Raw genomic sequence first — 16,945 nt, forward strand, 5'->3', positions numbered from 1 at the left:
GCAGGTGCGTGGGCACGGCAGAATAACAAGAAATCTGTTGTCACTACGTATTGAACATTCATATCTAACCTGTACGATAAAGAAACGAAAGGCCGTGAGCCACATGTTGTCAGTGCTTTCGCCGCGCCCACTGTCGATGCTGAGGAATGGTCCAGCTCTTATAGCGTTGGTTGCGACTGACGTAGGACATCCGGACCGGAAACGCAGCAGGGCCTCTTCGATGACGGTGACGTCGAAGTCATGTTGCTGTCTTGAGTTGTCTTGATAAAACGGCTCGGCGGTGGGAATCGATGATAAGGCCCCAGCAGCAGAATTCAGCAACGCCTGTACGACGAAGAAACGAAAGACCGTGAGCCACATGTTCCCAGTGCTTTCGCCGCGCCGCGTCCACGGAGCCGTCTGTGTAGAGCTGCAGTAGGTCGGCCGTCTCGTCCTACAACAGGGAGCAACCAACTGATGGATAGCCTGAGCTGTTGTTGACCGCTGGCTGCGAATTACCGCGAGTGTGGTGCTGATACGAAGGCCTCGCCTGGGGCCAGGAGGTGGTGTGTAGAGGGTGCATCACCCCCTGGCACCGGGCGAGCTCTTTGTCCGTCTCGTGGCTAAGCCGCGTCGCCGTGGTCATTCCCGCTTGAACAATGGCAAAAACGATAAATAAAAGAAAAAGCGATGGATGAAAGAAAGCAAAGGAGGAGAGGGTCACGTAATTGTGACGGGAGGGCAGTTCGGCGTGGCGGCTCTAGCGAGCGATGTCCGAAAGGGTGCGGTAGCAGACGGGAGGGTGACAGTATGCTCTGCCCGCACGCGGCGCTCGATGGCGTGGCGCTCGGGCGAAACGTAAAAGAGCCGTGCGGGTGACGATGGTGTGCATTCACTTCCTAAGACGCAGATCGCGGTCCCTTCCTGAGACGCACTTAGCGCCGCTGAGGCATAGGGTAATTATCGCTGCCGTCAAGAGAACCAACCAGTTAGTGCAGCCTCAGCGCACTGCGGCTGTGGTCAAATATTGCATTAGGGAATATCGTAATGGCCAGCACAATTTTCCAGAATCGAGTCGATGAAGTCTTAAATTGATGGTCTAACACTTCTTTCAACTTTTTGTGAGATGGTAAATCTTTGCTGAACATAGTCACCAACACACCCAGTACGCAGATTAGGGGGTCGCAAAGCACCTCCGGCAAAATTACTCCTCTTTGCTCATCAGATGACGTGGAAACTCCTCAAAGGTTTTTCTCTCTTTCCCGATATTGAAGTATTTCCACTGCTAAATTACGTCACTGAGACCACGTAGCGGCTGTTGGCCGGTTTTACTTCAGTTGCAGCAATGAACGCACTTCGATAGCAACTTAAAAAATAAAGGCACAAAAATGAAGCAGAGACGGATAGCGGATCTGCTTTGACGAGCAAAGCACGCAGAGCCGCTACGTTCTGGCAACAACTGTACCTTAAGGAGTGCCTTGAGACGCGAAAGAAAGCATGAAAACGTTTATCGAATCTGTCGCAGGGTTCCTTTAACGGGGATGACGCCTCGAAGCACGCTATGTAGTATTGACTCATGTATTTTGATGTACCGGGTCGGCCGGCCCGGCTGTATTGCCTGGCTTTGAAGCGGGGCAGGTGTTACTCGCCTCTTTTTTGTATACCGCAGGCTGTCTGATTTTATATATAAACCTGCTTCACCTTGTTGTCACTTAGCTAGAATCATCACGAGTGTAATTGATCAATATACATGCAGAAACATAAGTGTTTGCAAGGTAAACGCTGGTTCAAGGCATACACCTGTGCGAGCAGTTTTGGCAAGGGCTACTTCCAGTTTGTGTATTTTTCAAATTTTTTGGCGGGCAAAAGTTTGCTTCAATGAACTTTTGTTTTTGGAAGAAACCAGCTTCGTTTATAGCCACTTTACGATAAAGGTTGTTGTTGCGGAGGCCCTGTGGTGATTACAGAATATGGTATAAATATTGCGCAAAATATTTTATGCGGAGTAAAAGGTACAAGAAAAATATTACAAAAACAAAAAAACAAGAAACCTTGACCGAGAAAGTTTAGTTCTTCTAAATGTTCCCCCAAAATCAATAATATCTTGAAGCTAAAGAGGTACTTAAAAGAAGTTTTTTATGCTTGGATAGAGTAGTTTATTTTTGTTGGTTTCTATTGAATATTTATTTCCAATTTTATTTCTTTCTCGAACCGAACAAATCAAAGATAATGTTCTTGGCAAGGTTTTTGTGGTCTTCGAGGTCACATCACTGTTGGCACTGATATGAGACTTGAGTTGACGGTGCACGTGCCATTTTGGCAAATGCAGGTTGGTTGAGGTCCACATCGTAGTCCTGAGGAGAGTGGTGAGCACTGGAAGAAAAATGTATCCATAAAAACCAGAAATAGACACACGAGTAGCTCTGCTCAGGCGTTTAAATGAATAAAAATACCGTGAACAAAATTATTTCGTTAAATTCTGTGTCATATTTTGACGACAATATCGGAAGCATTTGCACATAAAAAGCTTTTATTTAGCAAGAAAAGTGAAATTTCCACAATATATATTGACATATACCACACGCTGACACCGGGTGGATGATTCAGAAATACGTGTTTTGATCCAACCTGTTATAACTGACTAAACAAAAAATACACGTGCGGCAAGAAGCAGCTAGCAAAGGGACGGTCACAGATGAGCGTGGGGGAAAAGAAGACCGGCCGTTTCCCGGCATTCATTCATTTTCAATGCAAATGCCTGTCCAAACATCGACTGTAATCAGGAACTTCAATAAACTGCCTAGAAAAGCAACCACAAAACCGCAACCACTTTCTATCAAAACAAGACTGGACCTGTGACATACAAAAAGGTAATGTAATAGTGATATTATTCAAAGGATCATAGCAATATTACTACCACTATAGTCGAAATAACCTATTTCCTGAACATATACAAATACATACTTCAGCACGCATACAACACAGGACGTCATTTGTGTGCATGCCTGTGCAGCCCAGAAAATCTCAGTATGTGACTGAATGTAATAATCATATCAAACAAGCAGAGCAAAACGGACGGAACAACATAAGTACGAACGACGACACAGCGCTATTCTTCCAACAGAATTTTATTTGGAAATCACATAAATCACCCCACTCTGCAGAGTCATGTGGCTTCATCTCTTGTCATTCGCGATTACACTATAAGTACAGCATTGTCAGACTGCAGATGCCAGATACCGCAGATTGGGCACCGCCACCAGACATTAAGCCAAATTCCCGCCATCACTATCATCTTGGCAAACACGATTACCACACTGACAAAATGCACATGCCAAGGACCAAACTAATGCACATTTATATTATAAATGTTCAACTTATTCAAACATAGTCGAATGTATCAGCACCAGTGCTTGAAAATGAAGGACAGTCCAGAAAGCAATGCATTTTCCGAAGCGTGGTTACAAAACAAATCGGTCGCTATACCGATTGCGAAACTGCATGCCTAGCCAAGAAGTTGTAAAATACTACAAAAAGTGATGCAGGAGGGCATGAATTGTTGATAGTCATCTCGGCGAACGTGTAAGTGGCGCTCGGCTGGGATATAGAATATTGGCACAATTTTCTCTTATTGTTCTGTGCCACCACCAGGATCATTGGTTAGTTCGCATTGCGTCACTTTTGTTTTATAATCCGACGGTTCATGGGCACCACCATTTTGTTCTTTGTACGTTTTTATCGGTCAACACTGGCATACGTATCTTTTCCTTTCTGCTCGGTGGCTGCGCGTTACTCCCGTCCTTTCGAATTCGAATCACAGGAGACGTGTAATTACATTTCAGCGGCAGAAGTCTGTCTAAAGATGCCGTTTTGATGCATCTCCGGTAGTGCTGTTAACAAACGACCCGGTCGAAGTTATCGGCAAAGCCGTTCATACGCCAATCTCGCAACACTGATAACGCCAAAACGTCCACCGTTGCTGATTTGCATGCCTCAATGGCTGTACGCTAGTACCTTATCTGCTGACACTACGCTCCTAGTCCCTGGCGCGAATGCTCGGCCCTGCTTTGTCTCACCCATGCTGTCAGCGTCTGCGGGCAGGAACAGCTTTACTTGGTGACACTAGTCCTGCCTAACCTTCGGAGAGTTTCTGCAAACATACTCAACCGGGAAGGCAAGGGTGGCGGGGGGTGGGAAGAGTTCAGTTATTCACGGTAATGCCGTTTTGAGGCTTGTTTTGTGGTTTCATGGAACGTATTCTGAGCGCTATGCTGTATAACTGATTAGCTTGATGCATGCGCCTGGCGTCTTGGGCCTTGGCGTATTTAAATAACGGAGCTCGTTTTTGCCCACGCGATGAAACCATAGGTAAGTAAAGATATGTACCTTTGCTGTAAAAACCAAATCTGAATATACAGAACGCAAAGTTTTGCTGACAAACACAATACGATTTACACATTCAGTAACCCGTGGGGTCAAAAAACGCGGAAACTTCTGTGATAAGTCCACAATCTCCATCTTATCAAGTGTATCAGTATGAGTTCATTTGGAACATTTAGGTCGAATGGAAGATTATCAAGACAAAAAGAATGTAGAACCGGTGAATTTTTAATAGCAGAAGTGTTTAGGCTTTTAGTGATTCCTTGGAGTAATACCTGAAAACTCTCATCATCGGCGTTGTAGAGAGGGTGAAAGTACTAGGTCGGGACGTTTGATGGTAAGTGGCCAGGAGGCAAGGAGCCCCCGAAGAGGTTTTGTGAGTGCGCACCGTAAGAAGAACATGTCGTAAAGACTTGCCGGGAATCAATCCCCGAACCCTTTTTCGTGAAACTGGATACCGGACCACTAGGCTACCGAAATAGCCCGGGAAATAAGGGGTTTGCTTCACGCTGGGGGAGGAGCAAAAACAATAAATACTTTGTGTCGGCACGCTGACGGCAACAGGAAAAGAATCCAGATATAATTTTTACAAGTATAGGGGAAAATTAGTTCAATTTTAAGCTGAGAAAATAAACCTAACAACAACTTTAGCCGCGCAGAGCGCGCAAAAATTGGTCCATCTCTTATTCCAAGGCCACCTAATTATGGGTCGGGAAGAAAAAGTCATACATTTTTTAAAAGGTTGAAATAAATATTGAAAAAACAAAACACGCCATAACAAACTTCCGAAAAAGAAAAAAAAATGTGGTTCATCCCCTCTTCATAGCAATCGTTAAAACACGAAAGGGAAATGTGCCTTCACTGGAGCAGTTTAATGTTTATTGCACATCCCATTTTTTATTTCGGCGGTATGGCACCATTAAACACATCAACATTGTACACGGGATTAGACACGCAGGGTCATTGTGTATATCCCATTGAAACCCCGCGCACTCGAAAACCGAGCGAAGGAAACAGAACGAGTTGTCAGCCAATCATTTGGTGAAGTCACGGTCCGCTACAGCGAAAGGAGCATGATTGGCTGGTCGGCAGCAGTCTTGTTCTTGTGGGTGTGCTCGGTGATCGACGTCCTGCTGGTGGATCACTTCGGCGAAGGTGTGACCACTTCGGCCCTGCTGGTCGGAGTGTATGGCAGACGCTTGAGTGGCGACGAGATGCGGTCGTGGAACGTGGGAGGCTGACCTCGTAGCTAGGACCATAAATGCGTGAATGCATTCCGCTTCCCGCTGGCGTGTGTCTATCGTCGCACCAATGCTGTCAGGACAGCGCCATTCGCCAGTCCGGGGTGTTACCTTTCTGCCTTAACACAACAGTTTTGTTTACACAGGGCCACGGTGGAAGTTATTCATCTACTCAGCACGGGTTCATCACAACCCCAGCATAGGCAGAGGATAGATAGCGTAGCTTACGCTGCTATACGCAGGTCTATCGAGGCGCCAATTGTCGGTGATCATTAGCGTCATGACGAACTACTTCGCTTCAACTCTCTTAGACGACTGCACGATATGAATGGAGATTGGTATAGGAAAAGATTTAAGTCGCGTTCGTACAGGTAAACAGGCCTGAGTTCATAGCCCAGTTGGTAGAGCTTCTCAAGGCTCCCGTGGCGGCCACAGTGATCGCGGGCTCCAAACCTTGCACCGCCGCGTCAATGCAACTTTTTCTGGCCATGTAGTTTCCGTGACGGATACGACGTCCGTGTGGTCTTGCTGTACGCCGGCATGAAACACCTACATTACAACAGACCGTCGCTTCACGAAACAAAGCGATATGAAAGATGGGTCCCCCGAGTTAAGAAACCGTCTTGCCTGCGATTGCGTTTGTTGCGTGATCTCTCGTGTGCTGGACTCCTCACCAGTTCACATGCGCCCACGGCAGTAGTTCGGAACAGGAACACCTATCTCACTCTAAAGGCGCTGAGATCGCGAATCTGGTTAGTGCGGGTTTAAGCACGTGCTACCGCACCCAAGTTGGGGAGAGATGTGAAAACCTACGGACAAAACGTTCCGGGCCTGCCAGCCATGGAGACGTTAGGGCGCGTTGGAAATCTATGTGTCGTGCAACAGCCCGGTTTAGGACGAAGAGAAATGGCTCTGCAGCTTTGCTGTTTGTCCAACTTTACAAAAGTAGTGTCACATTCGCCATATATTACCAAAATGAGTGTAAGCACAAGGTAGGACAAATCGCTCAATGTGATATGGTGGCTTTTTTTAAGGTTACTTTCTTGCATAAATCTGCTAAAATCGTTTTGCTATTACTGAAAAATGCACTGCTCGCGCACAAACATATCTCAACAAGGCACAATTGATAAAACATAGTAATCGTGATGTCGCGTTGTGGAATAAAGAATAACAGGAATTTTATTTACAATTTGATATATACCTTTCAGTGTGAAAGATGGAGCCGCAACATAAAAAGCCCAACCATGTTTGTTAAGGGACTCCCCAAGACATTTATAAATCATATTCCTAATAGAAACGTCACAGGACAACCTCATAGGGAAAAAAATACAAACAAAGATAATGCAATAATTTAGCCGCCTCCTGAATTTCCAAACTCTAACAGAACCTTTCTTTACAGTTTAAATAACTGTATTTCACATGATGTGCCAATTCCAGTTCGTGCCATGCGCCACCGAAGCATTGAGTACCATGTAGAAAAACCGATCGATTCGGTGTCATGACCAGCGTGGTTCGCCTGAGCACAATATGGCAGGCCGTGGCTACGAACTGGCAGAAAAACGTACGCTAAGTAATCTAAGGCAAAGTTCCTAGCATACCACAATATAAGGTGGCATTGACGGAGTGCTGTAACACAAACTTAGCCCAATAGAATAAAAGGTAGGTTATTTGGCACAGTATGGGTATCAAATAACCCCGTGAATAACTTCGGCACGAGCATGTCGCCGAGATGCGCCATTGCCCTCGTCATAACAGCCTGGTACGCAAGTTTGCCAACACGTGACAAAATTGCTTATTTTCGTGAACTTCGTCCCACAATGTTTCCACTAAGTTGATTAAATTACGCTCAAAATGCACGCACAATTATGTGGGCGATCATTTAGGCGCAAGAAAAACCACAGTCAACAAAGAATTGCACCCACCTCCCCGCGAGGGGAACCCTGTGTAGATGTGCCGCATCGTGGGGTTTACTTGGTGTTTCCGTTGGATTGAGGCTGAAATCGCGTGAAACGTATCAGGAACGCGTATGATTAATATGTTTTATGATTACTATTATGTTTTATTGGCCAATCTTGGTCAATATCTCTAAGTGGTATGTTGGCGCTTCGCTGTCGCAATGACCTTTGCTCCATCATTGTTGCTGTAAGTGGAAGCTTGTTTTCTTTTATGGCAAGTGTAATCATTGCCCCATCATGCGTTGTATCAGTAGCTTGTTGACGTAGTTTGAATGAGTGAAGGATATAAGGCGCGTTCGTAGCATTAGATTCTGTCTCGGTTTTGTGGCACAGTGGGAAGAGCAACATGTACCTCGCGTTCCGCCAACAGGGTCGTGGGATCGAAACCAGGCGCCGCTAACTATTATTTTTTTATAGTGTAGAGGGAGGGGTGTGGACGAGAGAGGGACATCGGAGAGGAGAGGGGGTGAGCGGCGGAGAGCGCAGCTCGCGCGGCGAGGAGAATGGTGGAGGGGCGGATGACAACAACGCCGACGCTGCATGGACAAGGCGAGTGAATGAGAAGCAGTCGCATCTAAAAGTAGTTTAAACGAAACCAATTAAGCAATATCCCGATGGCTCCTCAGACTCATAAAATCCAATGACTTGACGAGTTCGAATAAACGAAACGAGTATAAAGACATTACCCGATTTAACAAACTTTTTCTGAATAAATTCAGTCCCAAAAGTGGTAATGTTTGGCCAATCTAGTAGAGAACGCCCAAAATTGATTTACTGGACGCGAAAGGCAAAATCGCACAGCACCTATGCCCCGCTTTAACAAAACTCCGCTGCGGAAAACGGCAGTTGATTTTTGAGTTCAATTCGCAAGAGGGAGCAAACCGCATCAAACAATCCGTGGGCGGGTAGTTCCTGTGCTTTCGCCCTTCTTGTGTGTCATTTGCTGTTAGACCTCACGTTCTTTTTTTCTGAAATTCATCTTGGTAAGCCTACTGTCCGTCTAGAAGCGCTAGGCATGTGCGCGGAAACCGTTCGTGAAAGCAGAAGGACAAGCACACTTTCTGACCAACGTGTACGACATGGAGCTCACAGGGTCCCCGGTACAATCAAGAATGTGCCTGGGAAAACCATTGTTCAGTGGGTGAAGTGCCCGTCGGTATAAGCTTCTGCGGCTACGTGAGCACCGACGGAAACAGTCACTAGGAAAATTTCGGTTGACGGTTATATGTCGTGGTTTGTAAGAAGCATAGAGAAAGTGGCGGTTGCAGACGCTCACGAAGACGTTGATGATATCAAAGCTCCGGTGCCCACACTGATGAATGTGGTGAATGCTTTTGATCCGGTGCGGATGTGTGCGCGAAGGCTCGAAGACTCGGTATACGCACTGGACGCAGTACAAACATACGAGACATCTGTGCCGCCATTGCCTACAAAGCACGTGCAAGCAAAGGTGACCGACACTTTTTTGTGGGAAAAAGATTTGTCGTCTACCGGCGGTCCCCAATTTTTATAGTGTTTTTTTGTACGCAGAGGCCGCAATTTTTTTCTCGGCATTTACGCCCTAAAATTGTGACGCCGCATAATCCTAAATGATACCGCAATAGTGTATGATCGAAGCACAGGTACGAGTGACCAAGAATTGCCTAACTCAATTTACTTGATTTCTGAATTAAAAAAAAAATTCGTGCCTCCCCTCAATTTTGTTAAATTGAGTTCTGGCTTCACTCAGTTGCCCTACATGTAGGCAAAATATTACTGTTATCGGAAACAAAGCCAACGCAGCTAGGGCGGAAATAAAAGTTCTCACACGACGATGTCTTTGTTTAGTAGCAAGGATACGCCAAAACCTCTTGTCACTGATTTCCGATGCGCACACAGGGCCGGTGGCGTAAATGCGGAGCAAGTAATAAAATACACTACCTTCTTTCTTCGTTTTTGAATGAATATAGATAGCACATGCGTACAGTTTTCCATACATACATACATACACACATACATATATAGATACATTCATACATACATACATATATGCATACATACATACATACATACATACATACATACATACATACATACATACATACATACATACATACATACATACATACATACATACATACATAAACGAGGGTGCGAAACACAAATACAGTCGCCTAAACCGATTACTCGGACTTCAGAAATGCTTGGTTTTTCGGACACCTTCGCACCACTGCCGCTTGTCATATTGCAGTAGATATATCCACTACCGATAGTCGGACGCCGCACAGCACTCCATTCGATTTTTTGGATTCCCGCTTCGGTGGTCACATGGGACCTGTGTCGCCACCTGGCGGAGGCGCGGCACAATAGAAGGGGGTGGTCCGACAGTGGAACAGTGAAAATCGGAGAGGCCATAAATATTTTCGTATGTTGGCCATTTTCACAATCAGTCGTTTTCGGTGCTTTGTGTATCGTTGTGTAGTTGCTTGGCGTGCTAAGACACCTTCTGAAATGGTGGCGCCACCACCCGTGGCACCAAGGCCATCTGCACCGTCAGGAGCTATCTGGAGTTACAAAGAAACCAGCCAACTTCCAGACACTCACGGTGGAGAAAAAGCTGCCATGATCCCGAACGCGGCCGACCGCAGTTGCCTGCAAAATTCCCTTTCAAAGCAAATTGTCTCCGATTACTTAAATATTAAGGGAAGATCCTTAAGGCAGGGAAAAAGGTGTCTGCAGCAAAGCAGAGGAAGCTCCGTGACGGCAGTTACCCAAAGCTAGAAGAAGCTTAAAACATGTGGTTTCGTGCGACTTTGACTCAAAGGTTACAGTTTCTGGAGATAGGCTTAGGAAAAAGGCAGAGACGCTTGCCCTGCGCATAAATATTACAGTCTGCAAGTTCAGCTATGGCTGACTGTGAACCTTCAAGAAGTGATACAATCTGACCTTTAAAAGCATGTGTGGCGAGATCCTTGTGGGACTTTACCGCGCCGACAAGCTGTGTTCGCCGCTGTGCCAGTAGACCCCCGACCACATATTCAACTCTGATGAGACTGGCTTCCTCTAAAAGGTGTTTGCCGAGAAGACGTTTGCTTTATCTGGCGAACCGTGCCACGGCGGAGAGCACAGTCAGGTGCGATTGATGGTTATCGAGGGAGCCAACATGCCCGGGTCGGAGAAGCTTCCACTCCTCGCCATCTTCAAATGAAGACATCCGAGATGTTTTAGAGGCTGTAATTCGCTCCACGTTTGATACGAAATGAACTAGAAGGCCTGAATTAAACAGGACCTCTTTCAGCACTACATACGGAAGGTCGGCCGCAAGTACAATCAAGAGAAGCGCAAGGTGCTTATGTTTGCTGATAACTGTGGTGCCCACGGGCACATCAACAACCTGAAAGCGATCCCCTTGCAATTGTTTGACGCCGAATATCACCAGTGCATTGCAGGCCATAGACCAAGATGTCATCGAGAACTTCAAGCCGCACTGCCGATCGCGCCTTCTGAATCATGTGCTTTTGTGTGGACAGTGACAAAAGGTACGTTGTAGATGTAATGTCGGCTATCAGCATCCTGTCTGATGCTTGGAGGGCAGCGACGCAGAACACGATCCGCGACTGCATTCAGCATGCAGCATTTGTGGCTGGCAGTAAGGACAAGGATAGTGATACAGTCCATGACCATACAGCTGGTATACCACATGCCACAGCATCCGGCATTTTCGATCATCTGCGTGCTAGCGGTGTCGATGTTGAGCGGCTACATTTGAAGAATTCACCGACATCTATAGTGCCGTCCTCGGTGGTGCCGAGTTGGATGACGATCACACTGCAGGTCTTCGAACCGTCGCAGGTGGACAGTGACTCCGACGATGACGTGCCACCAACGCTAGAGGCATCAACTATTGATGCAGCACGAGCCCATACAGTATTATTGTCTGCCTACAGTGGAGGAGAAATGATGGCGGAAATACAAGGTGGCTTATTCGCGCATAGGCATGCGTGTGTACATACGCGCATGCATACGTTTTTCCAGACATTGGGATAATAATGGTTGTCTTTTACAGTCAATTCATGTTGGCAGAATCCCGACGATTCGGACTTATTAGCAGCTCCCGTCGAATCGAAAAAAAGGTCGGTGACTGTGTTCACAATGAGAAATTCTTCCACGGGTTGTGTAGCCGGGCGGTACGCTTTATCCTCCTCGAACTCCTGCATGCTTCTTTTCAAACTTTCCCACTTGACAGCAGTTACTGTTGAGGAACTAGACCCGCGCCATGGCTCTGCTGAGAACACCTCTTTTAATCCTCTTTCTCCTTACTATCTAATGATGATGATCTGTACATTGGCAAGGGGTATTCTTCCTTTTCCGCAACATCCTCCCGCCCGCGACAGTGATGCATCTACGGATAAAAAGGACTTGAGTAGAAAAAACATGCCAAAAAAATAAAACGATGGTCAGTCCAGCAGCCTGGTTTGAATTCGTCTAGCCGTTCGGTGACCGTTAGTGAGCAGCTTAGTTTTCCATCGGTGCTTTGTCATCCGATGGTGCTTTCTAATGACGGTCTTCGTTAGGATCGGCGATGAACGTACATCAGCACTCTGTTGTGTTGCAGGGAAGAAAATTCGGGCTGTCTCGCGCCCAGCTGGTCGTTCACATCGTCTTGGTCGGCATCGCACTTCCCTCGACCGAACCTCCCGTGTCTGAATACGCCTTGTAAAGGTGGAGGAACTAGTTGCCCTCCGCCTGACGGAATTGGGTCGTAGCTTAGGCGAATGTCCACAAACTCTGCGTCTTGTCTTTAGTGTGGCAGTCCTTGTCCTTTGGCTGGGCTTGTCCCGAATTCTTCGCTTCTTGCGCCGGTTCATGTCGGTGTTCATGGCATCAGTGTTCGTGATCAGATGCATTGAAACAACGGGCTTCTGATGATCGGGATAGGACTCTGGAGGTTGTGTTAAGCGTTCTTCACTCTGTACAGAATCCATCCGTGATCCCAGCGTAGTATTTGTGGACGCGCTCAAGCCTTTTACTGGCAGTGGGATGATTCCCGCCGTTGCCGTATTCGTTATGAGTAATGGGTCTTCGCACTGAGATGCTTCATTACGGGAAGCTGTAGACGTAATCAACGACCTACATGATGTTCGGACGGGTGCGACTTGAGTGGGGTCCAAATTCGTGACGCGCTGCGTGATTATCTTTTCCCCCATCAAGGTCATCTTCGATATCTTATCAGTAAGCAGCCACTTCGCACTGAAAATCATATATAAGTACTTGTCAGATTCTTCGTAATCCTTTTCGTAATCCTCAATATCTAGGAGGTCGCGTATCTGTCTGTCAAGATTATTTATGTTTTCCAGCGCTTCTGTAAGCGATTCGAGGAGGATTTTAAGCGTACTTATTCTCAGAGTTCGTGATTCTACAAGGTTGTCTGTTGTTCTGACGAGTTCGGTTATCTTAGCACGGAGGGTGTCCCTCACCTCTTTCAGTTCACGCACGGCCTCCCTGTGCTCAGTAGGCTGAAGGTCCACAGGGAGGGTGTTCTGAATACGGTGCTGCTGCTGGACACTTCCGGGTTCCAAGTGGTCGGTGCGGTGCGTCGAGCAGCCAGCCATGGGGGGCGCCGTTCGAGGGCAAGTCCCACGGGATCAAGACATCAAACGGTTTCCCGGGCCTCGCGTGCCTCGAAGTCGCTGTGCGCCGTCATCTCGTGTCCACCAGGCCGTTCCTCCCGGGTTTCACGGCACCAAAAATGTTGAGGAACTAGACCCGCGCCATGGCTCTGCTGAGAACACCTCTTTTAATCCTCTTTCTCCTTACTATCTAATGATGATGATCTGTACATTGGCAAGGGGTCTTCTTCCTTTTCCGCAACAGTTACATTGCCTTGCCGGGCAATGTAACTGCTGCGCGCCCACGCACTCAGATCTCCCGTGAGGTTTGGCCTTTCCCTGGCCACGACTGAGAGCCCAAAGAGAGTGTCTGGTAAGGAAACACCCCACAACCAAACTTGCTCTTTGATGTAGGAGACGTTGAAGGGACCGCTGTGTCCTCATTTTTGTAAGGTTCAAAGGGGTAAGAAGAGTAGGCACACACAAATTCTAAAAGCGGAGCATTAGTTTCTCACTAAGGGCTTGCGTCGCGTTGAAAACACGCGGCAGGCATGCCATCGTTCTCTCACGGTTATGATAGTCTTAGGTGAAGCCAACAATTGTCGTTGTTCCCTCTTCTATAGGAACCGGTGAAACACGACAGTAAAATGTGCCTTCACAGGATGAGTTGAGTTTTATTGTGTATCGGTATGAACTTGAACGTTGCTATTTATACTTCGTCGGTATGGCACCATTAGACGCATCAACGTTGGACACTGGTTTGCACGCGTCGGAGAATTGCGTAAACCCGACTGAAACCACAGGCGCTCGCAAACCGTTCGTGCGAACGAAACCAAACCAGTTATCAGTGAATCGTTTGGTGAACACACGCTGCTGCGGACCGTGTGACGTCACGACATGAGCGCGACATCAGTATGCCGGCTTTTCCGCAACTTACGCGGTGGAGCTTCGGCGCTTCGGCGCCTCTTCTAGATAAGGGGCGTTTGTCGACCTATTCCCGCGTCTGCTCGTAGTCTAGTCGGGAGCGCATTTCGTACCTCCCGTCGGAAGGAAAGATTTCCCGGATCGAATCCCGCGCCGCCGCGTGAAAGGAACTTTTTCTGGCGATGTCATTTCCGTGACGAATAAGACGTCACTCAGATCTTGGAGGACCCCTGCATAAAAACGTTCGTGTTAAAAAGTGATTCCGTGTTCGGTACCAAGCCTGGGTCCCTCACGTTATGAAGCCGACATCGATCCGATTGTGGCATTTCGGTGTGGTCGAAGAAATTTAGATCGGGTGAAGGGTTAATGGGCATGCACATTCAAGCAGCACAATTATGCTTTTTTTCTGTCTAACGAACGAGATGAATGGACGCGAATCTTCCGTCATGCGATAATAAATGGAGAAGGGTCAAAGTTTTAAAGCTGCGATCGAAGTCCGAATATGTTCCGGCTCAACATCAAAGCTATTAAAGTAATAGCGTTCCAAAAAGCTTCGCCTTCGACCATTGTCGGTGTTACACGGGTGGGTGCACAATTTCTAATAGCTCTTAAACAATTCGTAATCACAAATGAACCCAAAATCATTATTGCAGTTTCTGTACTAATGCTTGCACCACTCGGTGCACCCCACTTCAACTCCTAAAGCGTACTGCGGGGCGCGTTGGCGTGGGCTTGTTTTCAAATCTGGAGCGTAGTTCGGCGCTTCTCGTCTTCTTTTTGGCACCCCGACTACCGAGCAACAGCTAGTTGATCTTTATACAGGGTGCGAATTCGCTTGCGACGTCCACATGCAGAAGCTCCCCGTTAAAGACTTCATACGGCATTATTAACCTCATCGCTTGGAAGAACGTGTTTACAGCGTAAACGGCGGACGGCGCGTGTTGTTTTATTTGGTTTGTTCTGCACTGTTAGTCCCCACATATAGCTCCAGTTGCGCTTGAACCATCTGGGGAAATAGGTCTGCAAGACGGTTCGACTGTGTGCTGTAGGATGAAAACAAATCGTAATCGACTTTCACTTAGTAAACAAAATAGCGTTGCTGTCGCCAATAGAAATTTTTGAACGGGCTATATGAGGTGCTTTGCAATCCATGTCTTCACTAAAACTTCGTGTTTAGTAATCGATGAGGTGACTGAGTACGAGCGGTTAGCGCAACGTATTTATACAGGGCTTCCCAGGAAAGTACGATGCAGCGGTAGCCATCAGCTGTGGTGGGTGACGCGCCGCAAGATGTATAAAAATAATTTGAAAGACTGGTGCTGGATGCGTGAACTGTTGAGTAAGCCAAGATGTCTTATCGTTGCCAAGATTTCAAAAAAAAAAATACAGGATAAACAGAGTAGGCGAGACCTGTCTCCACTACTTTGTTTTATCGTCCGTGTTTTTGTTGCGATTCAAATCATGGCAACAATTCACCAACATGCCGAGCAAAAAGTTTTTCTATGCAACATTTCAAACTTTATTTTCTTTTGATACTTGCAGCCTTTGCAATTTGTTAAAACTGCACATAATTTGGCTCCGCATCTTCGACCAGTATTAGTGCTTTTATATATTTCTGGAAAGTATCGCCCCGTCAGACGTATTCTCCATAGGGAAAAGCAATAACAGTCTTTAGAACATCAGTTTTTAACTCCTCCGGAAATAGGATGGCATGGCACTCTTCGGTGTGGGTTCACAACATAGCGTTCACAACACAACATCACAACTTAGCGTTCCGGTGCAAATAATGTAGTGCGGATTGCCAATGGGTGTATTCGATGCACCGATGTTCACAGCCATGTCCGGACCATGATGCTGGGCTCTACCTATGTCTTCCGTCGTCACCCAGTTCTAACTGTTACCACTACGGGGTTGCTAACATTCACTATTGAGGTGACTCAATTATGTGTAGGCAATTTGAAATAATGCGCCCTGGGAGTGGCGTGTGTGGTGTGTTTTCTCTTTGTAGTAAAAAGCCAGATCCCGAATTTGAGCTCAAATTGGTGCTTGGAGAACATCGATAATGTAGCATCGTTCTCAGTAACCACCGGGACATCGGGACCGAAAAATTAATCTCAAAACCAGCCATCGAGACACCGGAAAATGAATCGCTGGAGGTGTAACTCCGCTTGTTATCGGAGTGTCCACGGCTAGCGTACCCAAGATGTGCTCTGTGCTGGATGGATTACTCTTCCTAACCACAGCCCCAAGACACCGGCTAACATGGGAGAGGACTTCTGTTGTGGTATGGCTTAAAATGGCTCAGACCTTGTCAACGAGAATGACGGTTGAGTGCTTTGAAAGCGTGCTTTTGACTATCTTACCACACAGATACGGCTTCTTTTTGGGAAGTATAATAGGGGCCAGAATAACAGAAAAGTGAAGAACGAGATTTCCGAAGTGAGAGCCAATGCTAACGACAGAACCACCTTCTTTAGGTAGATGGGTTCTTCACCATACGCTACTCGTTGATAGGGCAGATCTATCGTGCCGCGGTTGAAACACTCTACACTGGGTACCGATTGGAAGTGGCCAAATTGCATGCGTCGACATTCAGGCACCAACGAGCCTCGTACAACAGTTGTTGTACAATATCTAGTTTCGGAGTGCTCTTCCCAGTTTTATGCACTACGTCCAGTATGAGCCAAGTAGAAGACTGAGGCTGGCTTGGTGTTTGTGGGATCTCAATGTTGTATTTATAGGCATTTTAAATGTACAGTCTGGCGACAACAATCTGAATTGGGTGCCAATGAATTTTAAGTCTCTACATAGTAATGAAAGGAAATATATTTTCATCATCTTCGAAACGGCCATTTTACCGTAGACCTTCGTAGACCTC

The 16,945-nt window shown here is 46.7% G+C and overlaps 1 long non-coding RNA gene across 1 annotated transcript in view; it reads right to left on the reverse strand.

Moving 5' to 3' along the window:
• Positions 1-2,220: 2,220 nt before the first annotated feature.
• LOC144164954 (uncharacterized) overlaps positions 2,221-16,945 on the reverse strand; it is a 52,123-nt gene continuing 37,398 nt past the window's right edge. Inside the window, exon 3 of the long non-coding RNA XR_013321267.1 lies at positions 2,221-2,352. This is a non-coding gene — a long non-coding RNA (uncharacterized LOC144164954). The remainder of the gene's footprint in view (positions 2,353-16,945) is intronic.

Source organism: Haemaphysalis longicornis, unplaced genomic scaffold (genome assembly GCF_048455015.1).
Source record: "Haemaphysalis longicornis isolate Haplotype H1 unplaced genomic scaffold, Haemaphysalis longicornis Haplotype H1 scaffold_14, whole genome shotgun sequence".
Lineage (NCBI taxonomy): Eukaryota > Metazoa > Arthropoda > Arachnida > Ixodida > Ixodidae > Haemaphysalis > Haemaphysalis longicornis.